The 15,000-nt window shown below is 37.3% G+C and overlaps 1 protein-coding gene across 4 annotated transcripts in view; it reads left to right on the forward strand.

Moving 5' to 3' along the window:
• Positions 1–15,000, forward strand: part of LOC143028277 (uncharacterized) — a 1,448,808-nt gene that overhangs the window by 695,166 nt on the left and 738,642 nt on the right. The window lies entirely within an intron of this gene.

Consider the following 15,000-nt stretch of genomic DNA (forward strand, 5'->3'; position numbering starts at 1 on the left):
GACTCCTCATCCCATATTTTATACATCTACAATACGCCCCACAAAGCTTCTCTATCATATGCTATCTCCAAGTCCATGAAAAAAAGACAAGCTTGCCTTTTTTTTTTTTTTTTTTTGGATACCTTTATACCTCTTGTACCATAAGAACTTAATCTATGTATCGTCCTTCTATCTTGAAGCCACACTGCTCCTCCCTAGTCATTCCTTCGATTCCCTTTCCCAATTCTTTCAGTCACTAGACTCTACGCAACAGTCTAAAACTTGTCTTCCTTCTCACCAATCACCACACTGTTGCTCCATCCTTCGTCAGATATTCCGCTTGAAATATCCATCCAGTTCATGAGACTTCCCAGCTACCATTTCTTTCACTGTTTCTTGTAGCGCCTTTGTCTTTGCATTAGCCATATTCTCCTTTTCCCCCTCCTCCTCCTCCTCCTCCTCCTCCTCCTCCTACTCCTCCTCCTCCTCCTACCCCTCCTTCTCCTCCTCCTCCTCTTCCTCCTCCTCCTCCTCCTCCTCCTCCTCCTCCTCACCCGTGAGATATTCTCCTATCATTCCACAATTTCAGCCTCCCTGTCCTTTTCGACATTGAACAACGTCTTGAAATGCTCCTTTCATCTCCCTCTTAGTCTTCTCTTCCATTAACGACTGTCCGTCCGATTCCATTATCCTCTCCTCTCCCCCTGACTCTCTTCGTTTCTCTTCCTTCCAGAGCAGATTTCTGTTCCTATCAAAATTCTCAAACAAGCAAGTACCCCACCTCACATCCGTTCTTTTATTGGTCTCCCTCACCTTGTGTCTCGCTTTTTCATTTCTTATTTAAAACCATTCTCTTTCATTTAAGTACTCATACTCTGGTTATTGTTAGGCCGCATTGATTCTGTATATATAAACGATTCTATCCTCTGCCAATTCTTTCCAGACCTTCCTTGGCACCATTTGTTCCACGTCCTTTCTTACTCCATTCAACTATCTGTATCTACGTCTCCCTATTGGTCCTCAGCCTTGTACTCCACTTTCCGTCTATTTCCTTGGTAGTCTGTCAGCCTCCGTTTGGACACAGTGGCCAGTGGCCAGACCCCCTTGCTCCACTTCCCCGCACTTCCCTCCGAATGTACGGTTGGCCGGTCTGATCTCGGATTTCCCTGTTATGCCTACACTTCCATCTCCCTTCTTATTTATATACTGGGCCTAGGATTTTTCTTAGGATGTTGTTTACAAAGGTTTCCTGTCTCTTCTTTCTTTGCCTTGTCAGTGTCCACGTCTCACTACCGTACAGGACTATTTGCTTTATGGCAATGTTGTATACTTTTAGCTTATATCTTCTGCTAAAAGTCCCACTGTTCATTACAGATGATAGGATATGGTATTATTTATTTCCTACAGCTATTCGCTCGTTTATTTCTAAGTCTAATTCATTTCTCTCACTGAGAGTGGTCCCCATGTACTTCAACTTATCCACTTGCTTTACATGCATCGATCCAACTTAATCTTCTCCTGGTGCGTAATTGCCTTTTCTACTTAGCTTTATGATTTCTGTCTTATGTTCATTGCATTTTAGGCCTATCGGTCCCGTTGTTCTTTGGGAGGTTGCAAAAATCTCGTTTAATTCCTCTACTTTCTCATCCCCCTATCTACATCATTAGCATATGCAAGGTTTATCTGATCATTGGAGAAATTAGTTTTCCTTGGATGGTTAATACTCTGTCTGAATGCTTTCTCCAGTACAAGGCTAAATAGTATTAATGACACTATACATCCCTGCTTAAGACCCCTGTAGTATATATTAAAATTTTCTGTCTCCTTCTTCCCGACTTTTACTGGGCATCTACTTACCATGCAGCACGCTTTGGTGAAGGATATCAATTTGATTTTTAGTTCTGCCATTATGTGCCACATTGGTGGTCTGTGCATGCTATCCTAGGCTTTTATAAAATCTACAAAGAGCTGATATTGCGTCTTACTATATTCGTAGTGTTTCTCCATTCTCCTCCTCATTTTACACACCCATTTTTTACTTTAATCTCTACTTCACACAAGTCTCTATATTTCTTCTTTACCACCATTCTCTTTATCTTACACACCCATTTTACCCACACTTTAACCAAAATCCTCACATAATAGATGCTGGGGGTCCGACATACGACACTAGAATTCCCTGTCGACTTTGCCACATACGTTGTTCCGGTTCTCCCACATAAGATAACCCGGATGAAGCCCGGCAGTAAACCCGTGCCTGAACTCTCTCCCCGAAACCCTCCCAGAATCTCAGGTCATCAGGAAGGGAACGACCTCCAGAACTAATTATCTCCAGACTCACTAATTACTCAGACGACGGACGGGTAACGAGTATAGGGTAATTAGAGATGCTCTGCTTGATAACTGGAGAACCCGGCAAGATTCTATGGATAGTTCCCTTTAATGGGAATATTTCTGTAATTCGGAAGTTTCCAATATTCGGAATCGTCTTTTATACGACTAAAGGAAATGTTTTCTTATATGATTTTATTGTACCCAACGGTTGTTGATTTTATCTAGCCGTTGTCATAAAAAATAAGATAATCTCTTTACCAGAAAAGTAAAAAATTATTTTCTTTCAAAGGCCAAAACATTCTATTCAACTAAAAGGAAACTATTCACTTCCTAAAGGATATCTCTTCTCTCTCATTCTCTCTCTCTCTCTCTCTCTCTCTCTCTCTCTCTCTCTCTCTCTCTCTCTCTCTCTCTCTCTCTCTCTCTCTCTCTCTCTCTCTCTCTCTCTTTTTCTGAGCATATTTTATTATATTGCATTGTCTTAAAGCTTGATTGCATTGTTTTCTGTTGAAGTGTATTTTGCTATATTCTACTGTATTTCTTTATATTTTATTGTATTGAAAAATATCTTATCTCACACTGGATTGTATTTACTGCATTTTTAGTTGTTACATGTAGAAGAGGACAGGGAGGGAAAGGTAGTTGCAGTGGGAAGCGCTAAGAAAATGACAGTGATGAGTGAGGAAAATGGAGGAGAAATAAGAAAAGCTGAGGTAAAGGCAGTTGTTAAGATGATGAGAGCAGGAAAGGCACCTGTTCAGGATTTGTATCTCACAGAATGTCTAAAAAAAGAAGGTACAGTGACGGTGGACTGGCTGGTGAGGTTATTTAATGTTTGTTTAAGAGAGGGTGGAGTGCCGGAGGACTGGAGGAGTGCCTGTATAGTTCCACTTTACAAGGGAAAAGGAGAACAAGTGTGAGTGTAGTAGTTTCAAAGGAATCATTTTGTTAAGTGTAGTTGGGAAGGCTTATGGAAGGGCCGTGATTGAGAGGAGAGGAACAGAGGTAATAATTGGTGAGGAACAGTGTGGGTTTAGGGCAGGTAGGAGTTGTGTGGATCAGATTTTTGTAGTGAGATAGATATGTAAGAAAGCTTTAGGAAAAGGTAGATGTTTTTTGTGTTTTTATAGATTTGGAAAAGGCTTATGACAGGGCAGATAGGAAGTCACTGTGGGAGGTATTGCAGATATATGGGATAAGAGGAAAGCTTTTAAGAGCAGTCAAGAGTTTTTATGAGAGTAGTAGAGCTTGTGTTAGAATCAGAAATGGAGAGGTTGAGTGGTTTAAGGTAAAGGTGGGACTTCGTCAGGGATGTGTTATGTCGCCTTGGCTGTTCAATTTATACATGGATAGGGTGGTGCGAGAGGTAAATGCAAGGGTGGTGGGTCAGGGATTGGAGATGTTTAAAGAAAATGGAGAAAAGTGGGAGGTGAGCCAGCTGTTGTTTGCCGACGACACAGCGCTTGTAGCAGGATTAGAGGAGGGATTGAGGAAGTTAGTGACAAAGTTTGGGAAGGTGTGCGAAAGAAGCAAGTTGAAGATAAATGTGGGTAAAAGTAAGTTGATGAGATGTACAAAGGGAGAAAGTGGCAGCAAACTGGAAGTGAGTATTAAGGGAGAGAGAATGGAGGAAGTAGATAGTTTTAAATACTTAGATACGAATGTGGCGGGAAGGGGAGGAGTGGAGGTGAAAGTCGAATGTAGATTAAGAGAAGCAAGTAAATGCCTTGGAGGATTAAAAAATGTGAGGAGAAATAGACATTTGGGAATGGATTCTAAGAGGAGATTGTATGGAGGAGTGATTGTGCCGACACTACTGTACGGAGCAGAAACATGGAACATAAGGGAGGAAGAGAGGAGGACTTTGAATGTGTTTGGGATGAGGTGCCTGGGAAGTATGATAGGGGTTACTTTGCTGGATTGAGTAAGAAATGAGGAGGTGAGGAGGAGAATGAGATGGAAAGGTAGTTGAGATATAGGGTTGGTGAAAGAGTATTGGGATGGTTTGGACACAGAAAGGATGAGTGAAGAAAAATTAGTAAAAAAGGTGTGGAAGGCAGAGGTGGAGGGAGTGAACATGAGGGGTCGACCAAGGATGAGATGGATGGATGGGGTAAAAGGGGCATTGGGAAAGAGGGGAATGTCTGCGTAGGAAAGACGGGAGAGGAGAGAAAATAGGGGTGAATAGAGAATGGTTGTGTATAGATGGATGGTGTAATGCATGAGGTGGAGTGGGTGGGGGATGGGGTTGAGGGAGTATGTGTGAAAAATAAATTCACAGCCCGAAGGGATTTCTCCCTGTCTTCTCCATTTCTGCATGAGGGGACGGAGAGGGGGGTCGCCGATTGAATGAGGCGGCCTTGCTGTGGATGTGCTGTGTCTTGCGACACTGCTACCCCTCTTATAAGGGGGAAATGGCCTTTGGTACATGTATGTATGTTAAAATGTGTTGCAATGTGTTGTATTGCATCATATTGTATTTTGTTGTACTGTATTTGGAAAAGATTAGTAAAAAAGTGGATAAAGGAAGTTGAATATTCATTATCTAATACATTAATAGATTTATACATTAGATATTTCCAAACCTACACCTGCTCTATTGTATAGTATTGTAGTGTTTTGTATTGCAATTTTCATAACAACAGTTCCATGAACCGATATTTGGTATCGTCAGCAAATTAGCCTAAGACGGTCCCTGATTGGTTGGCAGAGAATCGCTTTCAACCAATCAAAGCTTATTAAGAGTCGTTAGCAAACCGACCGCAGTGGATTCCCAAGTCTGTCTGTCTCTCTCTCTCTCTCTCTCTCTCTCTCTCTCTCTCTCTCTCTCTCTCTCTCTCTCTCTCTCTCTCTCTCTCTCTCTCTCTCTCTCTCTCTCTCTCTCTCTCTCTCTCTCTCTCTCTCTCTCTCTCTCTCTCTCTCTCTCTCTCTCTCTCTCTCTCTCTCTCTCTCTCTCTCTCTCTCTCTCTCTCTCTCTCTCTCTCTCTCTCTCTCTCTCTCTCTCTCTCTCTCTCTCTCTCTCTCTCTCTCTCTCTCTCTCTCTGCGTGTGTGTGTGTGTGTGTGTGTGTGTGTGTGTGTGTGTGTGTGTGTGTGTGAGAGAGTGAACACCCGTATTGAGTATTGGATCCGTAACCCCTATGGACCCGAGTCAAGCATTTTTGATGAACAGAGTCCAATTTCCACTCAAAGAAGAATGGCAATCACCTCTGTTCTCCCTCCGTTGCGCCTCTGGCCTCTCTAAGTCTCTCCTTGTATACCACCTCTATGACTTCACTTCTTCTTAGCCATATAGTGCCCATGGATAGAAGCTCTGGTTATGGACTACAAAACAGAACCTATGTGAGGCATTGGTCATTGATCGAAATCACCATTGAATAAAAATGGATAGCCTAATACCAAAGGCAAAGGTGACAACTTCGCCCTCCGTTTAGTGAAGGACTTTGAGTCCCTTTTTTCGTTATTTTTTAATACGAAAAAATATATATGTATATTTTTTTTACCGTAATAGAAATTGTGAGAGATGCAACAGAATTGTAATACTTACCCCTTTCACCGGCTCATTCCCTTCCCATGCTTCTTCTAGGTGCCGCCAGGCGATTTTATTAAAACAAAGACCGTCACAAGGTATCTAGGACCCATCCACGTACTGTTTGCCAACTAGAAATGAGACGTAATTCTCACTGCATCTAGTCATCTTAACTTGACGGATTGTTTTGTTTTTTATTCCTGAATAGCAGTTCTAAGATTTCAGTGAAATAGAATTTTTCAGCATTTCTAAAATATCTTCATCATGTGATTGTGTTCTTTGTCATTATAGGGAGGGGATGGAAGGGAGGGGAAGAAATAGAGAAAAAGCTCATGGAGGAGGGGGACGTGGAGGAGGACGAAAAGGAAAAGGAGGAGGGGGAGGAGGAGGAGATGGAAAAGGAGGAGATAAAAAGAATTGGGTAAAGGAAGAAAAGGGAAAGTAGGAAGGACGGGGTGAGGAGGAGGAGGAGGAGGAAAAGGAGGAGAGGAAAGAGGAGAAAATAAAGAGAATTGGGTAAAAGAAAAAAGGAAAGTAGGAAGGAGGGAAGGAGAAGGAAGAGAACGAGGAGAGGGAAGTTGAGGGAGAAGATAAAGACGACGAGGTGGAGGAGGAGGAGGAAGAGAAGAAGAAAAAAAGTAAAATAAACAGAGAAGGATGGTGATAAAGAGGAGTAAAGAGGAACGAGGAGCACGAGCAGGAGGGAAAAGTAGAAGAGGAAGTAGGAGGAGGAAGAGGGATGGGGAAGGCGAAGAAAAGTAAGAGAAACAGGAATAAGATAAGGAAAAGGAGAAGGGGAGGAAAGAGGTAAAAGGAGGAGGAAGAAAAGAAGAGAGGAGGAGGTGAGAAAGATGAAGGTGGAGCAGAGGAGGAGGAAGAGAGGGAGGGAGGAAAAGAGAAAAATCGGGGTGGAGTGTAGGAGGAGGGGAGGAGAAGGAAGCTGAGGAATAGAAAAGAGAAAGAAACAGTGAAGAGAAACATGATCAGGAAAAAAAGTGAAAGAAAGAAGAGAAAGAGGAGAATGAGGACGAGGAGGATGGATGGAGGAGGAGGGAGAAGAAAAAGATGGTGAAGAGCCACCACCTGTTGCATTTATTAACAGAGCTTCTGTTCTTCATATCTTTCCCCCTCCCCCCTCCCCCTCCCCCATTCCCCCTTTGCCTCCTACTCCACCTCTCACCATACACTCACCCCCTAACGCCTTCTCTCCATATATATATATATATATATATATTTTTTTCTTTTTTCATCGTTTCACACTCACTTCGGTATGTGCTTCAACATATTACCTCTTCCAGTTTTTAGATTGTTGTTCTTGTTCGCATTACCGTGAAATGCTTTTTCCAAGAAATTGAGATTATTGAATATTTTTTCAATGTGGATTGTTGTTCTTGGATATTAATCAGTTCCCGGTCTTGATATCCTGAATTCATATCATGTTAGTTCATATTAATATCTATTACGTCACATCTGATCACAGCTCATTTGCAGTGCTTGTATAGCTGAATATTTGTGCATATATGATTTTATTGATAAAAACCTGCTGTGTAGGTGTAGTCATATATAGGAGTATGTAGCTGATGCATCTACACACATACACACACACACACACACACACACACACACACACACACACACACTTTCAACGAACGGACGGCTTGAAGAACGTTCTGAAGAAAAGTGAAGATTGTGGATCCCAACGCAAAAGTGAAGTGACTTTTTGGATTTACACGGTGGGGGGGAAATTGCTAGTGGGGTAGTGGGAAAGTAAGGAAAGAGGAGAAGGGGAGGGATTGCTGGGAAAATGGAAGGTAATGAGGAAGTAGAGGACTTGGTCCAAACAGACCGCCGTAAAGTAAACAAACGACCACAAGACGAGCTGGAGGACGACGGAATGTCTAATAAGAATGTAAAGATTAGAAGTATAGATAGGAACAATACAGTAGAAAAGTGATGAGAATATTTTCAAGGGATTTAAAGAGAGTGGGGGGGACACAAACCCCCCCGACTGACAAGACTAGAGAAGGTTGATAAGGTGATCGAGGACTTGGAGAGTAGGTTAGGTCATATGAAACACCATTTTACAAAGGGTTGAAAGATTGGAAGAACTGGAAAAGGCGAATAAAAACTTAACTGATGAAATAGAAGACCTAAAAAGACAGTTAAGAGGAGGTAAAGGTGGAGAATGAGGAATTGAAGAAGAATAGCAAAGAAAACAGAGAAACGATAGCTAAAGAAAGTAAAAATTGGAAGAAGAAAACCCAAGAAGGAAATAAGGTTTCATTCACTGACATAGTCAAACAGCAATTGAAAGAACATACTGAAGACTCAGTTATTAAAGTGATGAGACAAAAGGAGAATATAGTAAGGGATTTAGCAGACAAGAAGAAAATGTATAATTATATTAGGAATGGAAAGAGAAACACAACACAGATAGAACCACAAGAATCAAAGAGGAAAAATGAAAAAGTAAGCCAATTACTAGAATCAGTTCAGGAAGATGAACCAGAAATTATGAAACAAATCGAAGAGAAATTTAGACTCGGAAAGTATAGCACAGACAAGACCAGACCAATTAAGATTAAATTTCAAGGTCACACAAACAACGGCAGATAATATCTTATCCAAAACAGGGAAACTAGCAAACAAGTGAACAATACAAAAAAGATATTGATAAAAAAGAGAAATGAATAAAGAGGAAAGAGAGGAAGAAAAGCAGAAAAGACTGGAAAGCTAAGGCAAAAAAAAACGAGAACAGAACGGAGTCAGAGAAAAGAGAGATTCTATTGGAGAGTAGTGAACATGAAACTAAGGGAAGTTCGACATACAAAAGAAAAACCATAAGGGAAACAGAGAACACAATGGAAGTGGCAGAAAACTAAGAGTGTCTTACACAAATATAGATGGATTAATAACAGGATTGAATGAGCTGAATGATTATTTTGAAAGAAAAAGAACCGGACATAATGGGAATTGTAGAAACAAAATTAAAAGGCCCACTACCACCCAACAGTGTAGGACATGATGCATACAATTATGGATTAGAAACAGAGAGAAAAAGCAAGGGGGTGGAGTTATGTTCCTGACTAAGAAGGATATAAACGTGAAAGGTGTCATATATGGAAAGAATACAGTAGAGAATGATTATGATAGAAGTAGAAAGACAGAGATAAGAAGAGCAGAAAAATTTGGTGATCAATTATGTGCCTCCGAAAACAGCCTCATGGGAGGAGAGTGAATATAAAAGTATGTTAGAGGACACAAAGATAGCATTAACTAAAATAATGGAAGACGGAGGAAGAATAGTTATGATGGGCGACTTTAATTGCAAAGAAATCTGCTGGGAAGAAATGACAGTAAAGAGTGGTGATGACTCATGGGGAAATGCTCTACTTGAGATGATTACTGACCATTCAATGACACAATGGATACAAGAGAACACTATTATAGAAATGAAGAAGAACCATCGAGGCTAGACTTAATAATTACATCTGAACCTAGAATAGTGGACAAGATTGAATATAAAACACCAATAGGTAAAAGTGACCACATATTGATTGAACTGGAACTTAATGAAGAAAAATATATGAAAAGAAATGAACAATATAGAAAAGGAAGAATGATGTATGAAAAAACAAACTTTGATAAAATAAGAGAATTCTTCCAACAAGAAAACTGGGAAGAAATATACAAAGAAGAAACATCAGTGGAAGAGAAATGGAATATTTTGACAAAAATTTACAAAAAAGGAGTGGAAAAGTATGTCCCAAGACAAAAACAAGAAAAAAGAATATGTAAAATGCTGGTACAACAAAAGTTGTAGGGAGTTAAAAGACAAAAGAGACAAAGCCTGGACCAGATGGAAAAAAGACAGAAGACCTGAAAAATGGAAAATATATACTGGTTATAGAAATGAATATGTACAAAAGTGCAGAGAGGAAAAAAGAAATATGAAAAAGATGTTATAGAAAAAGTGTAAAGATCAACCAAAACTATTCTACAGATTTGTAAACAATAAACTGAAAAACAAACAAGACTTGGAGAAATTAAGACAAGGAGGAGTTGAATACACTGAGGGAAATGGAAATGGCAGAAATTATGAACAAACATTTTAAATCAGTGTTTACAAGGGAAAATATACAACCTGAAGAGATTGAGTGGAAAGAAAAAAATTCCCCCCTATGGAAGAAATAGAAGTAACAAAGAATGAAATATTGACACACTTGGGTAATTTTGTCAGAAAATCGCATGGGCCAGATGAAATAGCAAACTGGATTCTGAAAGAATGCAGGAATGAACTGGCAGACAAAATACATAGCATAATAAGCAGTTCCTTAAAAGAAGGAAAAGTTCCAGAAGATTGGAAAAAAGCAAATATAGTACCTATATATCAAGGAGGAAATAAAGAACCTACCAACTATAGACCAGTCTCTCTAACAAGTACAATAGCAAAAATTTGTGAAAGAATTATCAAAAGTAGATGGTAAAATACTTGGAAAAAAACAACGTACTAAATCCAAGGCAAATTTGGATTCAGACAAGGACGATCATGCGTCACCAAATTTAATATGTTTCTATTCAAGGCTAATAGATATAATACAAGAAAGAGATGGATGGGCTGATTGTGCATTTCTAGACCTAAAAAAAGCTTTTGACAAAGTACCACATAAGAAGTTGCTTAAGAAATTAGAATATGAAGGAGGAATATAAGGTAAATTGCTAAATTGGATGGAAGACTTTTTGCAAGAAAGAAAAATGAGAAGTAGTGATAAGAGATCAGCACTCAAAATAGGAATGAAGTAATAAGCGGTGTCCCGCAAGGGAACAGTTCTGGCCCCAATAATGTTTGCTATATATATAATTAATGATATGGATGAAGGAATTGAAAGCTATATGAGCTTCTTTGCAGATGATGCAAAACTACTGAAAAGAGTGAAAAACAGAATAATATTGTGAATCACTACAGAGGGATCTAAATAAAGTACAAGAATGGAGTAGGAAGTGGGAGATGGAGTTCAATACAAAAAAGTGTAGTATAATGGAATTTGGAAAAAGCAAAAACAGAATAACAGGATCATATAATTTGGGAGAAGGAATAAAAAAAGTAGAAAATGAGAAGGACCTGGGAGTCATTGTTATGAATAATATGTCACCTGAGAAACATATAAATAAGATTTTTGAGAGAAACTTATAATTTTAATAAGAACAATCAAAGTGGCATTTACATACCTGGATGAAGAAATGGTGAGGAAAATCCTAATCACCCTGATAAGATCAAGATTGGAATATGCGAGCAACGATATGGTCACCAAGTACAAAAAAATGTATAAAAAAAACTTGAAAGAATACAAAGAGCAATCACAAAACTGGCACCAAACACTCTCAAAAAACTATCATATGAAGAGAGACTACAAAAACTTAAACTACAGACACTAGAGCAAAGAAGAGAGAGAGGAGATTTGATAGCTATTTACAGAATCATGAAAGGCATAGAAATTACTGATAGAGAGAATCTGATAAAATGGGATGACAAAATACAAGAGGACACGGAAAGAAAATTAAAAAAGACAGCTATAGAAGAGATTTGAAAAAGAACGGCTTTCCTCACAGAGTAATAGACAGTTGGAACAAGTTAGATGAGAAAGTGGTGTGTGCAAAAACAATACATGAATTTAAAAATAGTTTAGATAAAATGAGATATGAAGACGGGACCCCACGAGCATAGCTCCCCTTCCCGTAGAATACAACTAGGTAAATACAACTAGGTAAATACACGTACATACATACATACACATAAACACACATGCATATACTTGTATGCATATACATATATATAAATGTATATTATATATATATATATATATATATACATGTGTGTGTGTGTGAGAGAGAGAGAGTGTGTGAGTTATGTGTTTGTGTGTATGTGTGTGTGTGTGTGTGTGTGTCTGTACGAGTGTGTGTGTGTGTATGTGTGTGTGTCTATGCTTGTTTGTATTTTCAGCTATGCATATACAGGTACATGCATATACATATATATATACATATACATATACACATATTACAAAGGATTACAAAGGCGGAGCATGCCGACAGGAGACATTTTGATCCATATCTAGGTCGGATGCAAAAAAAAAAAAAAAAAAAAAAAAAAAAATTAATAATAAAATAATAAATAAAAACTATAATAATGTAAATAACAAATAAAATACATAAATAAATGCATAGGTATAGTTAAAATAATAAAAAAAAAGGTAAATAGTAAAATAATAAAATTGACTTAATATAACTAATAATAAATGAAAATCAGACAGACAAATGACAACAAAACAAAAACAAATAATATAAGATAAATTATAATCACTACAGCATCTTACTTAGGTATTTATCTAAATGATTCTTAAAGCTTCGAACTGAACTACATTGCACTACCTGTGCAGGAAGTTTATTCCATTCATTAACTACACGGTTGGCAAAGTTGTTTCTACCTACTTCCAAATTGAATCTATTTCCGGACAGTTTGAGACCATTGTTTCTTGTCTGATTCTCATTCAATGTGAAAATTTTGTCACTTTTGATGTTGTCAATTCCCTTTAGAATTTTAAAGACCTGTATCAAGTCACCTCTGAGTCTACGCTTTTTTAGGGAAAACAGCTTCATGAGCTATACATATAAATATGCATATACATATGCGTATACATATACATATGCATATGCATGTACATATAAACATACACATACATATACATATACATATACATATGTATGTACGTATACACATACGTATACATATACATATAGATATATATGTATGTACGTATACACATACGTAAACATATACATATAAATATGTATGTACGCATACACATACATATACATACACACACTGAATGGTTCCCAGTGAACAGATTAACATCTTTTCAACCACAATTAATTTTTAATTCCATGCCATCGCAGACGAGACTAGCGAGGAGCTCGACGGAGACATACTGTATATTGGAAATTGAAACGTGGTCGAGCCGAGGACTCGAACTCAGCTCGTACGTGACAAAGCGGCACTGACTTAGCCCATTGCGCTATCAAGAGATATAGTGCAATGGGCTAAGTCACTGACACTTTGTCACGTCCGAGCTGAGTTCGAGTCCTCGGCTCGACCACGTTTCAATTTCCAATATATGTCTCTGTCGAGGTCCCCGCTAGTCTCGTCTGCGATGGCATGGAATTAAAAGTGTATTGTGATTGAAAAGATGTTATACATATACATGTACACAGACATATACACATACATATATATGTTCATATATATACATGTACATATACATATACATATACATATTCATATACCAAAGATTTTTTTTATTTCGTTGCAAAAGTGACAGTGCTGTCAGTACAAGTAAGTTTGCAACCTTTTCATGTGCAACTACGCTTAAACAATTTTTGCTCAATATTTGATAAAAGATACCGGAATGCTTTCGACCACATAAAATCAGATACCCATGCAAAAGGAACACGCTCGAGCACACACACACTCACCACACACACAAACACAAACAAATACACGGATACACTTTCTCTCTCTCTCTCTCTCTCTCTCTCTCTCTCACACACACACACACACACACACACACACACACACACACACACACACACACACACATACACACACATATTCACCACATATTCATACGCACATACACCTACATACACACACATACACATTGTAAACGATATACGCTCACCTGAGTATATTTTGTTTAATTCTGTTAATTGTTACATAGAGTCTTTGTTCGTCCCCTCATACTCGTTCATACGTATATATACATAAATACATACAGATATACATGCATGTATGCATACATACATACATAATACATACATTCATACATACATAATACATAAATATATATACATCCATTAAAACAAACATGCATATGTGCATACATATCTACAAACGCACGTATATATATACATACATACATACATGTAGTGTTTACATGAAGAAACCAATACATTAATACATTCATGTGTACATACAAGCACATACATATGTACCTGCATTCTTAACATACTTATATGTATCTATTCATTTATGTTGTAAAAAACACAGAAAATATTAGAATGTGTCCGAACACAAAAAAGTCCACCGGAATTAATCGGAAATAGGAAACGTTGTTTGAAACTGTCAAATTCTGTTCCAAAATAGTACATTCTCTATAGTGTCATCAGTATATGTATGAAGAGAAAAATTTAATTATATAAACTTTTGCATTTGTTTGTTTTATTTGTTATTTTTTCTATTTGTTTCTTTTATTTGTCTATCTATTTTTAGTAATCAGTTGATTAATTTGTCCATTCGTTTATTTATCTATTCTCATTTACAACTCATTGCTTATTCATTCATCTATTTATCTATTTGATTACATGTTTATTTGTGATGAATTAGTTAATTCATTCGTTCGTTTATTTAATTATTCTTATTTTTATTTATTTATCTATTCATTCGTCTATTTATGTATTTGTAATTTATTTAATTCATTCATTCGTTTATTCATATATTCTTATATTTTAGCTATTTATCTATTCATCTATTTATTTATTTGAGTATTTATTTGTAGTTCAAGAAGACAGTATAATCGAGATTTAAGCGATCACGCTTTTTAGTTACTAAATTCGGATTCAGTACAATTTTCTCACGCTGGAACGTCCTTAATTCATTCTTAAAGAATCTTTCCTTATATGGATCTTATATAAATCCTTGGAAGGGAAAGATTTATATAAGGAAAGAATTTTTTTAAGAATACCACCGTAAGATTCTTAGTGATATTCTTAAAAAATTCTTTCGTTATGTAAATATTTTTCCTTCCAAGGATTTTTATAAGTATCTATATAAGGAAATATTCTTTTAAGAATACCACCGTAAGATTCTTACAGTGGTATTCTCAAAAAAATTCTTTTGTTATGTAAATATTTTTCCTTCCAAGGATTTTTATAAGATTTATATAAGGAAAGAATTTTTGTTAAGAATACCACCGTAAGATTCTTACAGTGGTATTCTTTAAAAAAATCTTTCCTTATGTAATCATTTTTCCTTCCAAGGAAAGAATTTTTTTTTCTTCTTTTTTTTTTAGAATACCACCGTTAGACTTGTGATCACCAAGACATT

The sequence above is a fragment of the Oratosquilla oratoria genome, chromosome 9 (assembly GCF_046742065.1).
Source record: "Oratosquilla oratoria isolate Oo_2021 chromosome 9, ASM4674206v1, whole genome shotgun sequence".
In the NCBI taxonomy this organism is placed as follows: domain Eukaryota; kingdom Metazoa; phylum Arthropoda; class Malacostraca; order Stomatopoda; family Squillidae; genus Oratosquilla; species Oratosquilla oratoria.